Consider the following 16576-nt stretch of genomic DNA (forward strand, 5'->3'; position numbering starts at 1 on the left):
GCTATAGGCCTATAGTCCTTCACCTGTGTGGGGGGAGGAACTTTTGGAATCAAAGTAATAGTAGTACAATTTATGGCCTTATTCATCTTCCCTGAGTGGAAGAATTCCAATACATTTGCAAGCACGTCACCCTTAACCTCCTCCCAGTATTGTGTAAAGAATTCTATTGGAATTCCATCCACACCTGGAGTCTTATAATTTATCATGCTCTTGATAGCATCTAAGATGTCTTCTGTTGTAACTTTCCTGATCAAATCAAGTTGTTGAGTCCTTGTCAGAAAAGTACCTTTCTTGATCACCTCAAGAATTGGGACAAGGAAGAATATTTGATGACTCTCCCATCAGCTTGGTAAAAAAAATAGAGGAATTATTTTTCTACCTGTTTTGGCTATGTAATTTTGATTCCATCATCAGTGTGTATAAAATTTATAGTGTTTGCACTTGTGCGTAGCTTCCACTGAGCATGAAAATATTTTGTGTTATAATCACATTATATCCATATGGCTCGAGATTTCTATCTTAAGACTTGTTCCTCAATATTGCTCCACTTTTTCACTTCAATAATTGCTTCCGTTTCTTGTTCAATAAGAGTCTGGCATAATGGTTGTAAGGAAATATTTGACTACACTAAGTCCAACTTCTGCTTAGCTTGGTTCAGCTTTTGTTGATAAGAAGCCATTTATGCGTTAAGATCCCTCACTGCCTCCTTCAATCGTTTAAGTTTCTGCCTTGTTCTTGACATCACTACTCCTATATATTCCTCTCTTCACACCTGTCACGACCCAAAATTCCCACCTTGGGGACTATGATGGCACCTAACATTTCACTTGCTAGGCAAGCCAACGTTAGAATAATCTTAACCATTTTTAAACAATTTAAATTAAGCAGAAGTCAATTACTGAAATAAAATGTTGAAGACCATAACTACCGAATCATCAAAATACATCTCTGAATCTGGTGTCACAAGTGCACGAGCTACTAGAATGTTACAAATAAAGGTCTAAATAAATTTCAAGTTGTTTGAAAGATAATACACAACTAAGATAAGATAAGATAGAAAGGGACTTCAGAACTGCAAGCGATGTGCAGTTATACCTCAAGTCTCCTCTAGGTAGCTAAATTCGAGCAAGTCTATGGTACGCCGCTGGGACCAACTCCAAAATCTGCACAAGAAGTGCAGAGTGTAGTATGAATAAAATCAACCCTGTGTACTCCGTAAGCGTCGAGTCTAACCTCGACGAAGTAGTGACGATGCTATGACAGGACACGTACGTAAACAACCTGTACAAGTATATACAAATACGAAACAAAAATAATACAATTAATAACACTTTATAAATTTGGGAGGGAACATGCAAAGGGGGATGATATAATAATTTTAGCCGAAGAAGAATCACTTGGCAATCAATTAATTCCTCATCAAAAAAATGAGCAACTGATAATATGAAAATGGCACGGCACCACCCTTCGTGCTTTTACTCTCAATCCTCCCATAAACTGATAAATAAATAAATAATAATAATTGGCACGACATCACCTTTCTTGCTTTTACACTCTCTGAAAATGGCACGGCATCACCCTTCGTGCTTTTACACTCAAAAATGGCACGGCAACCCCATTTGTTCTTTTACACTCTTTATCACCATGACAATGATAGTATAAATAATAAAAATGGTACGGCATCACCCTTCGTGCTTTTACACTCTTTCTCACCATATTCAAAAATAATTAAATCAATAAAAATTGCATAAATAATTTTCAAATAATAAATAATAATCTTAAGCATGAATATATTAATTAAATAAATAATTATTCAAAATGAATTAAATTCCTCCAGCATGCTTTGACTCAACCACAGCTAAGGGTGGCAAGTGGGCCGGTCCAGGCCCGGGACCGGCTCGGGTCCGTGGGCGAAACGGACAAGGGCCGTTTGGCCCGGTTTTAGTGGGCCTGGGCCGGTCCTATGATTTGGGCCCACCAGGCCCGGGACCATTTAGCCCGCCATGGCCGGTCTTGTGGGCCTGGGCCGGTCTTGTGGACCGGTCCCTTAGCGGGCCAAACGGTCCCAGCGACTATATTAAGCATGAATTTTTAAAAAATATAGTTGTTGGGCTGTCAAAAATAGTCGTTGGCTATTTATAAAATAGCCATTTAACCCCCCAACTTTGTTTTAATCCCAAATTTTTTATAATTATACTTTTTTCCTATTTTCAACTATAAATACCCCCTCATTCTTTTATTTTTTCTTATAAAATCATCAATCTATCACAATCTCTCTCTAATTTTCTTCTATAATTGCTACTATTGCTTACTTTATTGTTACAATTTGTGAAGTTGGTGAATTGAAGTCTTCAACGATAATTAATTTTTAACAAGTTGTTCGTCAATTCGGTAAACTCGTTCCAACTCTTAAGTTTCAATATTATAATTTTGTTTGTTTTATTTATTTTTTATTACTTTATTAATTAAGATGGCTTCCTTAAAAAAACTTTTTGGTAAAAATAAGGGAAAATCCAAGAGTGACGAATCTAGTGCTCAATCTGTTCCTCCTCCACTGCCCCAGGCTCCCCGAATCAAACTTCATATCCGTCCTACACCTGCTATTCTTGATAGCGATAATAGTTTATTACAATTTACTGAAAGTCAATTTTTTCATAATATTAGAGCTGGTGAACAATTAGACCATGAATTAATGAATGCTCTTTATTCTAATCCAACTATTGATGAAAATGATGACGAGGAAATAGATTTTGATGAAACTCAATCGGATGATGATACACCAACTAGTCATGCTCCTGATGTTAACCCAACTAGTGATAACCCTGCTAATCCAAATGATACCCCATTTGATACTCATGTTACTACCCCTACTTTTTCTAGACAACCTAGCAAACGGACAGAAACATCTCCCGTTTGGCCATTTTTTACTCAACTAATTCCAGAAAATAAGGCTAAGTGTAAAACTTGTTGCACAGAGTTAGTTTTTAAATATTTTGGATCGCGGGGGAGGGGGGGTTTGGCTAGACACATAATTAAATACCCTCAAGATAGAGTGAGATATCTTCGTCTGAAAGCTTTGGCCGAGGGAAAAAGTCTACCTACTCCTAGTCAGGTTGACCCTAGTACCGGTTCAAATCAATTTCAACCGGGAAATAACACTGTTACCGATGGTATTTTATATTATGATCCAAAAAAAGATCGGGAAGAATTGGCAAAAATGGTAACTGTTACCAAGCTACTTTTCTGCCACCACCAACGGAAAATCCTCTGGACCTTGATAGATTTATAAAGTTTGTAAGAGATACCATGTAACTTGTATGAACAAAAATTAGTATGTATTATGTAACTTATATTTTGGCACATCTAGTTTCTTTTTCTTCTCAATGGTGGTATTAGCACCTTGTTGTGCTCATTCCATAGGGGGATGAAGAACTAAGAAAGATATTGCCATATTTTTTAATGCTATAATAAAATTACAAGGCATATCTCTTTACAATATTTTTGTCTTTAGACTTAGATATTATTTTTAACATCCTTTTATCTCTAATTTCTATTTAATTTTTAAAAAAAAATTTGTTGGGTCCACTTAGCCCGCGGGCCGGGACCATTTAACCCGGGACCAAAAGGTCCCGAGCCGGTCCCTGTAAAAGGACCGTTTAGCCCGGGACCGTTTGGACCGGATCACTTAGCCCGTATAGGCCCGGGACCGGCCCACTTGCCATCCTTAACCACAACGCATAATAAGGGTGACATGTGGGATGGGCCCGGTCCTAAGTGGGCTTCGCGGGCCCGTCCTAAGTGGGTCGGTCCTAGGCGGGCCGGTCCTAAGCGGTCCCAGGCTTTGCGAGCTTCTTTTTGGAACCGGCCCGGGATCGAGACCACGAACTAACAATCCCGGATTAAGTGGGCCAGTCTCGGGCCTAAGCGGACCCAAGCGAGCCTAATTGGGCCCAACAGATACTATCTATTTTTTAATTTTTTTATAAAAGTTAGAGAAACAAAATGGTAATAAAAATATCTATATATATATAATAAGATGTATATATAGTATAGTATATATAACTATACTATATATACATAGTATATAAGCCATATTCGATAGTATACATCTTACGATATATATAGTATAATAGCTACTTTCTATTTTTTTTACAAAACTGTGACCTAAATTTTTTAATTCAAATTTAAAGACAAAAATATTTTAAAGAGTTATTCAAAGAAATGCGTTATAATTTTATTATAGCATTAAAATATCACGGCAATATCTTTCTTAGTCTTCCTCCCCCCTATGGAATGAGCACAACAAGATGCTAATACCACCATTGAGAAGAAAAAGAAACTAATCACGATGTGTCAAAATACAAGTTACATATTAATTTACATGGTATCTCTTATAAATTTCATAAATCCTTCAAGGTCCGGAGGAATTTCCGTTGGTGGTGGCGGAATAGAAGCTTGGTCATCACTACTTCCAGGCGAAGCATCATCCTCCGCAAGTTCAGCTAGCATTTCTTCGTAAGCTTCGTCTACCTCTAGTTGTGATTCAAGAAGTCCAAAATTTATTCTTTCTGAACGGATCCAATCTCTAAAAAGTACTGATTTTTCCAAACTCTCCCTCATAGACGCTCTATAATCATCGAGTGAAGTCTTGCTTGTCTGAAAGCGCTCTCTGATGCTATTGTTGAAGCTTGAATAGTTAAAATATCTCGGGCCATCCTTAAAAGAATCGGAAAGTGTTTTTATTTGTCCTTCCACCATTCCAAAATATTAAAGGAGTCGTCGGGATTCACTTCCTCAATTCCCTATGACAAATAAATTTCAAGCTCATTTAGTTATGAAAAATCACTAGTACTAGAACCTTGAGAACCCCTGAACCCCGCCCAAGCACTAAGTGCTCTTACTCCCGCAGTTCTTTTAGATGATTGAGAACTAGAAGAAGAAGGAGTTGGAACATTTGGTCTAGCATGATCTAATGCAACTTGATAAGCATTATAAATAGTTTGAACATTTATTTTAATTGAGGCTATTGCGTCCGGAAGTTTAGACAACTCCTCATCTTCAAGTGCTAAACCATTATAAACAGTTTCACACCAAAATTGAGGACCTCCTAATTTCATAGTAGGATTTAATAATGCAACAACACCATAAATAGGGGGAATAAGGAAAAAATAATTTTTAAACTTTTTTCTCATATAATCAATAGCAAGTTGATAAATTTTCCCACCCTTTGAAAAATGATCAAACAAATTTTCAAGTTCTGCAATATAAACTAAACAGTTAGAAATAGTAGGATAATATTGCCCAGAAAATTCATTTGTAGCAATATGAAATTTTTTTAAAAATCTACAAGCATTTTAACATTATCTCAATCCGTATTTGTAAGGTGCTAATCATCATCACTTACGTGAGCATTAAACATTGAGTTTATGGGGTTTCTATATTCATATGCAATAACTAAACTTTCATACATGTAATTCCATCTAGTTGGACAAGGTTTAGGAAACTTTATTTCTCTTAGGCCAAATTCATCGCATCTTTTAAAATATTCTCTAAGTCTACTTCTACGGTTTGAATAAAAAAGCCAATTAAGAGCCATTTTAACCTTTTCAATTTCAACATTTAAAATTCGCATACCATCACCCACAATTAAATGGTAAATATGATAAATACATCTAACGTGAAAAATGTTACTAGATGCAGGACTTAGTGTAGTGGTAAGCAAGGGTACAACATTTGTGTTACTAGTAGCATTATCCATTGAAACTGACATTATTTTATCACTAATGCAAAAATATCTACAAATATCCGTAATCATGCTAGAAATAAACTGCCCTATGTGACGTGAATTAATTATTCTATAAGCAATAATGCGCTTTTACATTATCCAATCCTCATCAATCCAATGACCGGTAACAGTAAGGTAATCACAGTCATTACCACATCTACCAATATCAGTTATAATAGCAACACGACAATTTATATGAGTAAATAAATAGCGCAAATATTGTTCATATTCATGTTTATATTTATAAATATCGCTCTTTACGGTTGTGCGAGGAAAACCTTTATAAGTAGGATTATAAACTTTTCTAATATAATGCACAAAGTGAGGGTTAGAAGGAAAACTATAAGGTAAGCACATAACAGTAACTATTTTTGTCAATTCTTCCCGTTCTTTTTTTGGATCATAATATAAAATACCACTGGTAACAGTGTTAATTCCCGGTTGAAATTGATTTGACCTGGTACTAAGGTCAGCCTGACTAGGTACACTTGTCCCCTCGGCCAAAGCTTTCATATGAAAATATCTAGCTTTATCTTGAGGGTGTAGCAATATGTGTCTAGTCAAACTTGCCCTCCCCCTCCCCCCCCCTCCCTTCCCACACCCGACTTCCAACATATTTAAAAACTAACTCTTTGCCACAAGTTTTACACTTAGCCCTATTTTTTTCTCTTAGTTGAGTAAAAAAAAATGGCCAAACAACAGATGTTTCTGCCCGTTTAGAAGGTTGTCTAGAAAAAGTAGGGGCAGTAACAAGAGGGTCAGACGGGGCATCATTTGGATTATTATTAGTTGGGTTAACTTCAGGAGCAGGACTAGTGGGTGTATCGTCATCCGGTTGCTTTTCATCAAAATCTATTTCTTCATCATCATTTTCATCAATAGTTGGATTACCATAAAGAGTATTCATATATTCATGGTTTAATTGTTCACCAGGTGCAATATTATGGCAAAATTGACTCTCGATAAATTGTAATAAACTATTATCGCTATCAAGAATAGGAGGTATAGGATGAGTAACAGGTTTGGGTCGGGGAGCCGGGGGAAGTAGAGGAGGAACAGATTGGCCACTACATTCACCACTCTTGGATTTTTCCTTATTTTTACTAAATATTTTTAAGGAATAAGCCATCTTAATTAATCAAGCAAAGTAAATAAAACAAACAAAACTATAATATTAAAACTTAAGAGTTGGAACGAGTTTACAGAATTGACGAACAACTTGTTGAAAATTAATTATCGTTGAAGATTTGAAGACTTGAAGACTTCAATTCACCAACTTCACAATTTTGCACAAATTGTAACAATTAAGTAAGCAATTATAGAAGAATATTAGAGAGAGATTGAGAGAGATTGATGATTTTGTGAGAAAAATAAAGAATGAGGGCGTATTTATAGTTGAAAATAGGTAAAAAGTATAATTATAAAAAACTTGGGGTTAAAACAAAGTTTGGGGGGGTTAAATGGCTATTTTGGCAGACCAAACGACTAGTTTTTAAATGGCCAAACAGTCAAATTTTCTTTTTTTAAAAAATTATCCGTTGGGCCCGAATAGGCCCGTTTAGGACCGCTTGAACCAACCCACTTCCCAGCCGGTACCGGTCTCGCGGGCCTCACCTATGGGACCGGCCCACTGCCCAGCCCACCTCCCCACGATCCTGGTCCTATCCGGTTAGGACCGTTTAGGCTCACTGCCCATTTGGGCTTGCGGTCCTGGGCCGGTCCCGATCCTAACCGGCCTACATGTCACCCTTAACGCATAAGTACTCATCACCTCACATATACGTTGTACCCGCACATTAAATTACGTAGCAAATAAATAAATAAATCATACTCCCTCAAGTCAAGTTAACCACGATACTTACCTCGCTTTGCAACCAACTCAAGATTCCAATAAACCTTTTCCCCGTGAATTCGTGTCCGAAATCCTCAAATTTAGTCATAAGCAATTCAATATACTCAATACAAATTGTAGGAATTGATTTCATATGAATTTACTATTTTACGAATTAAAATTAGAAATTCATCTCAAAAATCAACAGTGAGTCCCACGTCTCAAATCTCGGAAAAACTTACGAAATCCGAATATCCGTTCCAAGACGATTCCAACCATACAAAAAATATCAAATTCCAATGTCAAATGGACCTCCAAATCTTAAGTTTTAATTTTTGGAAAGTTTTACAAACATTCCAATTTCTTCCATGTAAATCCGGAATAAATGATAAATATAGACACGGATTTATAAAATATAATCACTTTTGGTTATAGAACATTTACCCAATTCAAATTCGTGAAAAATTCCTTTGGAATCGCCTAAATTCGAGACCCAAAACTCAAAAATGAGTAAAAATGGCTAAATTACGATTTTATGGGTTCTGTCCAGCATTTTCGCACCTGCGGACTATATTTTCGCATCTGTGGACTCGTATTTGCGAGACAAATCTCGCATTTTCGGAACAGGGCTGCCCAGCAGAGGACCGCATCTGCGGTCCTTCACGTCGTAGAAGCGACTGCGCAGAAGCGCGAAGGAAGCCGCAGAAGCGAGACCTCCGCATTTGCGGTCTCTCAGCCGCAAAAGCGGCATCGCTCCTGCGCGAAGTGCACCGCATAAGCGGTCAGGAGGTGAATAGTCCCACGTCGTAGAAACGACCAAGATTCTGCAGAAGCGGCCTCGCACCTGCGGCTAAAATTGCGCAGATGCGACGCACCAGAACCAGACATGTGTTCTTGAACAAAAATGGTCGAAAATTCGTCTGAAACTCACCCGAGCCACTCGGGACCTCGTCTCATTATACCAACCGGTCCCGTAACATAACACGGACTTACTCAAGATCTCAAATCACATCAGACGACATCAAAATTATAATTCACACCTCGATTCGAACTTTTGAGTTTCAAACTTTTCAATTTGCAAAAACCGTGCCAAAACATATTAAACGAATCTGGAATGACTTCAAATTTTTCACACAATTCATAAATGACATAACAGAGCTATTCCAATTTTCAGAATCTCAATCCGAGTTTGATATCAATAAAGTCAAATCAGTGATCAAACTTTGAAAACCTTTAGCCTTTAGATTTCTAGTTTTCGTTAAATGGCAATAATTTGAGTTAGGGACGTCCGAATTCAATTCTGGGCATACGCCCAAGTTCCAAATCACGATATGGACCTACAGGGACTGTTAAAATACTAATTCAGTTCCATTTTCTCAAAATATTGACGGAAGTCAACTCAGTTGAGTTTAAAAGCTCTATTTCATATTTTAATCCATTTTTCACATAAAAACTTTCCATAAAATTATACGAATTACGCACGCAAGTCGAGGAATGATGAATAGTGCTTTTCGAGGTCTTAGAACACAGTAATGAATGCTTAAATTAAAGATGATATTTTGGGTCGTCACAACACCCCTTTCACAATGCCTGCAAAATCTTGGTGATGTAAGACTGTATTATATGTAACTTGAGTGGTCTAGGATGTAGTTTCTTATGTTGATATGCAAAATTGGAGAATGGTATAACACTCCAGGATTTAGATAGTCTGCTTCAATATAGCTATAGTATAGCAGCCATTTGTAATTTCCAAAGTCCAAGTCAATCTTGCTATACACTCTTGAGTTGTCATCTCTTTTATTACACCATGTAAAGTACCATCCTATGCTTTTCAAAGGAGTAAATTGCAGTTTATCCAGTAATTCCTTGAAACCTTGAGTTTCTGCCTATGTGACAGGGGCCCCAATTCTATCCTCTGAGTCCAGCATATTGTTGAAGTCACCACATACAAGCCATTCAGTTGTTACTTGAGAGCCAATAAGAGAAAGCTTGTCCCGTAGTTGTTGTCTCTTCACCAACTCATTACTTGCATATATAACAGTGAATAACAAGGTTGTTTGAGTAGTAGTGTTATGTACTACACAATGAATGAACTGAGCATTAACCTTTAAAATCTGAACCTATATACGAGGTTTCCACAGTATCCAAATACGACCATTATAAGCATGATTGTAGTTGTATTGAGCCTGCCAGTCCTTTGCTACCTTCTAAGTAATCTTACTAGATTTATTTTCTTTCACCCTTGTTTCAATAATCCCCATAACTTCTATTCTATATTTTTTTAGAAAGAGAGACATCTCCTTCTGCTTGAAGGGCCTGATAAGCCCTCTAATGTTCAAGGTGTTGATGATCATGAAGGTTTAAACTGGCATATGCCACCCTCCCCCCACAGCAGGTGATATGTGGCTCTGAGTCAGTACCTCAAATCTGTTGGTGATGGAGCATCTAGGTTGGTTTGTGTATGGTTGATCATTTAACCCACCATCAGCAACCCTTTTACCATGATTATGTGAACCTGTGTTTCTCACAGGTGCTGTTAGTGGTATGCTCCTTGGCCACCCATTTAGCCACCACCTTCCTCCTCTTCCTAGCTCTTCGTTTCTTCCTTGGTTGTTCAACAAAACCATCATTTTCCTCCCGAGCCTTCCTTATTCTGCATTCCTCAGTGGTATGGCTGACTTTAGCATAATCAGCACAGTTTTTTGGTCTCCGACCATACTCTATATTCTTATTAATAACACCAACAATAGTATGGAGTTCAAGACTATTAGGCAGGGGATGGGATATATTTGTCTCTACCTGTACTTTAGCATAGGAAATGTGATCCATCTCAGCTGTAAACATGTCATCTTACATAAGATACCAACAACACTTGCCATTTTACTTAAAGATTCAGTGGAGCAGTAGCTAACAAGTAGGCTAGGAAACTTTACCCATAATGGAATCACAGTCAAACAGTCATAATCAAAAACAAAATCGATAGACCAATTCTACAAAATGAATGGCTTATTATGGAATGTATAAGGACCAGATTGCATAACTCGATCCCTATCACTCATAGTATCAAACCTAAATATGTAGTATCCAATGTCATGGTACAAAATCTTGGATATGGTAATAAAATTTCACACATTTTCCACATAGTTCTCCGTGGATTTGAAAAATAGAGTATCACCCAAAACATACCCTATTAGAGATGAACCCCAATATTCCCGTTGTTATCTGATATCCTCCTCAACAATCTCAACCACAAAGGTATCACCATGCAAAGAAGGAGGAATGTAGGTAAGGACCTTAACCATTTGTGAACTCCGATTCCTCTGGTAGGGCTTCTCCTCCTTTGAGGAAGATTCATATTCCACCATCGAAGGGAATTTTGCAGTAGTAGGAATTGGTGTTGTGGAATTTGCTAGGTCAGAAAATTGTAGGCGACGAGGAATCTCTATCCTTGTTCTTCTCGCAACACGTTTCCCAGCTGGATTTATCTTATTCTCACTCTTCTCCTCAATTTTTGGTTCTTCACGGGTGGGTTGGAATTGTAGCAGTAGGAAGCTACCAAAAGTTAATGGCCTCAATTGTGATTGAATTCCACTCGCCGGTGTTATTTCAAACAGTGTCGCCGGTGAAGGCGCGATAGTGGTAGAAGGCATTTTCTCACTATGCGTGCACATTAGCAAGACTCGCTAAACGTGCGCCGAGAGTAGAAAGCATGCCTCCGAACCTTACTATCAATTTTCAGACTTCCTTTCAATGAGCAAAAATTTTCAAAAAGAATATTTTCTACCGTTTTTAAAAAATTCATCGAACTATTACTCAAGATATTTGGTTAAGGATGGGGTTAATACCATCTAATATAACGTTTGGTGGTTGAAGCTTGCAAATTTACTAAAAGCTTTTCGTCAAGTGACGTAGTACTCTTTTTTCACCTTATTGTATTCAGTTGATGTTCCACTAGGCATGGGAATATTGAATACAATTAGTTACTAGAGACAAAGGCATCAGGTCAATTAGTTCGATATGTGCACAATTTGACTTGGTCATCTTTTCTCCTTGTTTTTTTAAGAGTGGAAATATTTGACCGCTTATTTTTTAACAATTAAAATTTAGGGCTTTCATTAAAGTACTAAAATCATCATATTAGTCAATAAACCTTTTAACAATAAGATCCAAGGTAATATATTACAAATATATGGCTAACATCTTATTAACTTGAATTAATCTTACCAACATAAATAATAATATTACTATGGGAAATTAAAGGCTTTATATCTTGTATATTACACTGTAAAAAAAATAAAAAATAAAAGTTGACACTATTTTTTAGCATATAAAGATTCTATTAAAAAAAGGTATTAATACCTTTTACTTTACTTTGAGCTACTAACTCCATTGAGTCGTCATTGAATGAAGGGCTACAACAGTCAGTTAAGGAGGAGGATTTGGATAAGGCATCAACCACAACAAATTCCAGAGACTGGTCTACTAGTATCGGTCTCAGTGAGGTGTTTCTTTTTTACGTTTTTATGTTCTTCTAACTAAACTTTTATTTGAAAAAATATGTTTCTCGTGTAAAAAAAAAATCTTTTAATTACAAGTCGAATTCGATTCGCCCCCTCGTCTGGATTTGTAATGCGATGATTTTAAGTTGACATCATTATTGAATGGGGATTTGAATGATACAATATATATATATATAGAGGCAAATATTGTATTCCCTCCTGAGGAGATTCTTAGGATTACTCAGAGAATTCGCGCTATTAAAGATACTCAGGAGGGCAGGCCGAAGAGAGTCGGTTGGATTCACCACTAGTATGCCGGTGGGGATAGTTTAGCAGTGTTGGCCTACCGGTGGGCGCCACTATCAGTTGTTGGGTTGATGGGGAAGCAAGATTAATGTACATTTTGATATATCTATTATATCATTGTGGTAGCTGATTTGATTTTACTTGTAAACATTCGTGCACATGATTTTCTTTGTTATTGCTTTAATTCGGTTTGTAGGTAGACATCATTTTAATTGAGAATGAAATAGATTTACAAGACGCTAATTATGTTGATATGCCTATCCAAGCCTGACCCACACCTAAGGGTGGTAAGTGGGCCGATTTCGGATCTAAACGGGCTAAGTGGTCCGGTCCAACGGTTCCGGTCCCGTGGGCTAAATGGGCTAAATGGCCCAACGGATTTTAAAAAAAAATTAAATAGAAATTAAAGATAAAAGGATGTTAAAAATAATATCTAAGTCTAAAGACAAAAATATTGTAAACAGATATGCCTTGTAATTTTATTATAGCATTAAAACATATGGTAATATCTTTATTAGTCTTTATCCCCCTATGGATGAGCACAACAAGGTGCTAATACCACCATTGAGAAGAAAAAGAAACTAATCAAGATGTGCCAAAATATAAGTTACATAATACATACTAATTTTTGTTCATACAAGTTACATGGTATCTCTTACAAATTTCATAAATCTATCAAGGTCCGGAGGAATTTCCGTTGGTGGTGGCGAAAAAATAGCGTGGTCATCGCCACTTCCGGGCGAAGCAACATCCTCCGCAAGTTCAGCTAGCATTTCTTCGTAAGTTTCGTCTTCATCTGGTTGTGATTCAGCAAGTCCAAAATTTCTTCTTTCCGACCGAATCTAATCTCTGAAAAGTACTGATTTTTCCAAGCTCTCTCTCATAGACGCTCTATAATCACCGAGTTGAAGTCTTACTTGACTGAAAGAGCTCTTTGATGCCACTGTTGAAGCTTGAATAGTTAAAATGTCTCGAGTCATCCTTGAAAGAACCGGAAAGTATTTTTCTTTGTCCTTCCACCATTCCAAAAAATTAAAGGAGCCGTCGGGATTCACTTTCTTAATTCCCTACGACAAATAAACTTCAAGCTCGTTTAGTTGTGAAAAATCACTACTATTAGAACCTTGAGAACCCCTAAACCCCACCCAAGCACTAAGTGCTCTTACTCTCGCAGTTCTTTTAGATAATTGAGAATCAGAAGAAGAAGGAGTTGGAACATTTGGTCTAGCATTATTTAATGCAACTTGATAAGTATTAAAAATAGTTTGAGCATTTATTCTAATTGAAGTTATTGCTTCCGGAAGTTGAGACAATTCCTCATCTTCAAGTGCTAAACCATTATAAACAGTTTCATACCAAAAATGAGGACCTTCTAATTTCATACAAGGATTTAATAAAGTAGAAACACCATAAATAGAGGGAATAGGAAAAAAAATATTTTTTATACGTTTTGCTCATAGAATCAATAGCAAGTTTATAAATTTTTCCACCCTCTGAAAAATGAGCAAACAAATTTGCAAGTTCTGCAATATAAACTAAACAGTTAGAAATAGTAGGATAATATTGCCCAGAAAATTCATTTGTAGCAATATAAAATTTTTCTAAAAAATCTACAAGTATTTTAACATTATCCCAATCCCCATTTGTAAGGTGCTCATCATCATCACTTACATGTGCATTAAATATTGAGTTTATGTGGTTTCTATATTCATATGCAATAACCAAACTTTCATACATGTAATTCCATCTAGTTGGACAAGGTTTAGGAACCTTTCTTTCTCTTAGGCCAAATTTATCGCATCTTTTAAAATATTCTCTAAGTCTACTTCTACGGTTTGAATAAAAAAGCCAGTTAAGAGCCATTTTAACCTTTTTAATTTTAATATTTAAAATTCTCATACAATCACCCACAATTAAATGGTAAATGTGACACATACATCGAACATGAAAAATATCACTAAATATCAACAAATACATCGAACATGACAAAGCTTTCAGACGAAGATATTTCACTCTATCTTGAGGGTGTTTCATTATGTGTCTAGCCAAAGTTCTCCCCCACCTCCCCCCACCCCCCACCCCCTCCGCGATCCAAAATATTTAAAAACTAACTATGTGCCACAAGTTTTACACTTAGCTTTATTTTCTAGAATTAGTTGAGTAAAAAATGGCAAAACGGGAGATGTTTTCGTCTATTTGCTAGGTTGTCTAGAAAAAGTAGGGGTAGTAATAGGTGTATCAGATGGGGCATCATTTGGATTAGCAAGGTTATCATTAGTTGGGTTAACATCAGGAGCAGGACTAGTTGGTGTATCATCATCTGGTTGAGTTTCATCAAAATCTATTTCCTCGTCATCATTTTCATCAATAGTTGGATTAGAATAAATAGCATTCATTAATTCATGGTCTAATTGTTCACCAGCTCTAATATTATGGCAAAATTTGACTTTCAGTAAATTATAATAAACTATTATCGCTATCAAGAATAGCAGGTGTAGGACGGATATGGAGTTTGATTCGGGGAGCCCGGGGCAGTGGAGGAGGAACAGATTGAGCACTAGATTCGTCACTCTTGGATTTTTCCTTATTTTTACCAAAATATTTTTTTAAGGAAGGCATCTTAATTAATAAAATAATAGAAAATAAATGAAACAAATAAAATTATAATATTAAAACTTAAAAGTTGGAACGAGTTTACCGAATTGACGAACAACTTGTTGAAAATTGATTATCGTTGAAGACTTCAATTCACCAACTTCACAATTATTTCACAAATTGTAGCAATAAAGTAAGTAATAATAACAATTATAGAAGAAAATTAGAGAGAGATTGTAATAGATTGATGATTTGTAAGAAAAAATGAAAGAATGATGGGGTATTTATAGTTAAAAATAGGAAAAAGTATAATTATAAAAAGTTTGGGATTAAAACAAAGTTGGGGGGTTAAATGGCTATTTTATAAATAGCTAACGGCTATTTTTGACAGCCCAACGATTATATTTTTTTAAAAAAATATAGCCATTGAGACCGTTTGGCCCGCTAAGGGACCGGTCCCTGGCGGGCCAAATGGTCTCGGGCCTGGCGGGCCCAAATCATAGGACCGGCCCATGAGACCGGCCTACAAAAATTAAGCTAAACGGTCCTGACCCTTTTGGCCCACGGTCCCGGGCCTGGACCAGCCCACTTGCCACTCTTACCCACACCCTCTCCCCTATTAGGCAAGGCATGAGATTGCATATTCTCAGTTACCTAAGGAAAAGGGTATATTTACTTCTCTACTTTAAAATTTTATTTAAATAACCTTTGTTCTACCATAAGGATATAGATACCACTACTATTAGCAAAGTATGCAAATCTACCTTTATTTTAAGGGCAAAGGTCCAAATATGCCCTTATACTATACAAAATTGAGTATATTTGTCATTCGTTAATACTTTAGTTCAAATATGCTCTTACCGTCACATAGTTGGTCCATATACGCCCTTAGAGTTACACAGTTGGCCCATATATGCCCTTTTCGAAACGGAATTCACCCAAACTAATTAGCTCTTTCGTTAATTGTATTAAAGTGTATTACAAACACTATTTCCTTTTTATTAGTACTTTTTTTTTCTTTACCTTTCTCTTTTCTTTCTTCTTTTTTCTTTTCTTCTCTTTTTTTCCCCCTTTTTCTTTCTCCCTTATCCGCTTCCTCCATTATTGATATCTTCTCCATTTTCGTCACCAATTTTACTTGACAAAAATCATGAATTCCAATTACTAAGAAACGTCTCCCATAAGGTAATCAAGTTCCAATTTCAGTGGCCCTCTAAATAAACGAAATTAAATTGTTCCAAAAATTATGGTTTAAACTTTAAAATAATAAAAACATCTCAACCTTTAAACATACTCAAAAGACTAAAATATTTAAATTATTTTCAGAAAGATAATTTAATGATTAAAAACCTAGAGTTCAAGTTGTAGTGTTATAAATTTGAGTTGTTAGTCTTTTTTCATCTTTTTTCAGCTGGATATTTTCTATTTTTTATTAACTATGTAAATTAGGGGCGTACATGAAACGGGTTGGTTCGGTTTTGAAGGAACGGGTTGGTTCAGTTTTTATCAAAACCAAACCAAACCAATTATATCGGTTTGGATTGTTCGATTTTGTTGGAT

Source organism: Nicotiana tomentosiformis, chromosome 4 (genome assembly GCF_000390325.3).
Source record: "Nicotiana tomentosiformis chromosome 4, ASM39032v3, whole genome shotgun sequence".
Taxonomy (NCBI): Eukaryota; Viridiplantae; Streptophyta; class Magnoliopsida; order Solanales; family Solanaceae; genus Nicotiana; species Nicotiana tomentosiformis.